The sequence below is a fragment of the Amblyomma maculatum genome, unplaced genomic scaffold (genome assembly GCF_055883805.1).
Source record: "Amblyomma maculatum isolate TAMU_Amacu unplaced genomic scaffold, ASM5588380v1 scaffold_146, whole genome shotgun sequence".
NCBI classification, from domain to species: domain Eukaryota; kingdom Metazoa; phylum Arthropoda; class Arachnida; order Ixodida; family Ixodidae; genus Amblyomma; species Amblyomma maculatum.
Window position 1 is genome coordinate 21,209 of NW_028146870.1, and position 2,526 is coordinate 23,734.

General features: G+C 53.8%; 1 non-coding gene across 1 annotated transcript; it reads left to right on the top strand.

Annotated features, from left to right (window-relative positions):
• Positions 1-711: 711 nt before the first annotated feature.
• Positions 712-2,526, top strand: LOC146170599 (small subunit ribosomal RNA). The gene has a single exon (XR_014703173.1). It is a non-coding gene; the product is annotated as a small subunit ribosomal RNA (ribosomal RNA).

The following is a 2,526-nucleotide window of genomic DNA, read 5'->3' on the forward strand; positions in this document are numbered from 1 at the left end:
GCAGGGCCGCTCGTTCGCGGCCGCTGCGGCGCGGCAGGGTGTTCGTGTACGGCCGGCGAGACGCACCACTGTGGGACTGTTTTGCATTGAAGGGCTCACGTTCTCGGTGATCATTTCTCGAGTACGATTGCGGGCGCCGAGCGCGCGACGTGCGCGCACGATTCGCCGTCTACTTTACGGCGGATTTTCCTCGAGTACGGCCAGTCGTTTACCCAGGAAGGTCTGGGCATTTATCGCTGCTATTATATGGGGGTGTAGAGGCGGCGGACCAACACGCTGTCTCGACCCCACGGCATTCGTCTGCAGCCTCATCCGCGTCTGCGATGGGGGCTGGTTGTCGGACGACGCTGTTTCCACTGTGTTTTGAGGTGTGTTCCGTGCTGTCCGGAACTCGATTCCGAGCAAGTGCGCCGAAGACGCGGGCGTGTCCCGTCGTCTGGCGGCTTGGCCGTATCGGCAACGCAGCAAGCGCCGTCCGGTGCACGAACGCCACGGCCTCGTGCCGCGTGCGCACCGGTGAGCGCGTTACAAATGTTTCTGCCCAAAGGCACGTGCTCTCTTGCCGCGCGACGAGATCCGGCCCCACGGGGCGGACGTCGCAGCGAGCTCGAACGACGCACAAAATAAGATGCGTCGCGCGCTGGGGCGCCTAAAGGCGGCCTCGAAAGCGCTGCGACAAAGGCACCCGTGGCGGGGTATTGCCTATGCATCTACCTGGTTGATCCTGCCAGTAATCATATGCTTGTCTCAAAGATTAAGCCATGCATGTCTAAGTACATGCCGAAATAAGGCGAAACCGCGAATGGCTCATTAAATCAGTTATGGTTCCTTAGATCGTTTCTTTCTACTTGGACAACTGTGGCAATTCTAGAGCTAATACATGCATTGAGCCTGAAGGCCTTTGGCTGACGGGCGCTTTTATTAGACCAAGACCCATCGGGTTCTGCCCGTACTCTGTGGTGACTCTGGATAACTTTGTGCTGATCGCATGGCCATGAGCCGGCGACGTTTCTTTCAAGTGTCTGCCTTATCAACTTTCGATGGTAGGTTACTTGCCTACCATGGTTGTTACGGGTAACGGAGAATCAGGGTTCGATTCCGGAGAGGGAGCCTGAGAAACGGCTACCACATCCAAGGAAGGCAGCAGGCGCGCAAATTACCCACTCCCGGCACGGGGAGGTAGTGACGAAAAATAACAATACGGGACTCTTTTGAGGCCCCGTAATTGAAATGAGTACACTCTAAATCCTTTAACGAGGATCAATTGGAGGGCAAGTCTGGTGCCAGCAGCCGCGGTAATTCCAGCTCCAATAGCGTATACTAAAGCTGCTGCGGTTAAAAAGCTCGTAGTTGGATCTCAGTTCCAGACGAGTAGTGCATCTACCCGATGCGACGGCTCGTACTGAACATCATGCCGGTCCTCTCTTGGTGCCCTTCATTGGTGCGTCTCGAGGTGGCCTGCGCTTTTACTTTGAAAAAATTAGAGTGCTCAACGCAGGCGAGTCGCCTGAATAAACTTGCATGGAATAATAGAACAAGACCCTGTTTCTGTTCTGTTGGTTTTTGGAATACGGGGTAATGATTAAGAGGGACAGACGGGGGCATTCGTATTGCGGCGCTAGAGGTGAAATTCTTGGACCGTCGCAAGACGAACTACTGCGAAAGCATTTGCCAAGAATGTTTTCTTTGATCAAGAACGAAAGTCAGAGGTTCGAAGGCGATCAGATACCGCCCTAGTTCTGACCATAAACGATGCCAACCAGCGATCCGCCTGAGTTACTCAAATGACTCGGCGGGCAGCTTCCGGGAAACCAAAGTATTTGGGTTCCGGGGGAAGTATGGTTGCAAAGCTGAAACTTAAAGGAATTGACGGAAGGGCACCACCAGGAGTGGAGCCTGCGGCTTAATTTGACTCAACACGGGAAAACTTACCCGGCCCGGACACTGGGAGGATTGACAGATTGAGAGCTCTTTCTTGATTCGGTGGATGGTGGTGCATGGCCGTTCTTAGTTGGTGGAGCGATTTGTCTGGTTAATTCCGATAACGAACGAGACTCTAGCCTATTAAATAGGTGCGGGGTTCCCAGCACCTTACAACCTTCTTAGAGGGACAAGCGGCTCCTAGCCGCACGAAACAGAGCAATAACAGGTCTGTGATGCCCTTAGATGTCCGGGGCCGCACGCGCGCTACACTGAAGGAAGCAGCGTGTCTTTATCCCTGTCTGAAAAGACTGGGTAACCCGTGGAACTTCTTTCGTGATTGGGATAGGGGCTTGCAATTGTTCCCCTTGAACGAGGAATTCCCAGTAAGCGCGAGTCATAAGCTCGCGTTGATTACGTCCCTGCCCTTTGTACACACCGCCCGTCGCTACTACCGATTGAATGATTTAGTGAGGTCTTCGGACCGATGTCCGGCGCGGCCTTTCGGTTGCGCCGGTCTGTTGGAAAGATGACCAAACTTGATCATTTAGAGGAAGTAAAAGTCGTAACAAGGTTTCCGTAGGTGAACCTGCGGAAGGATCATTA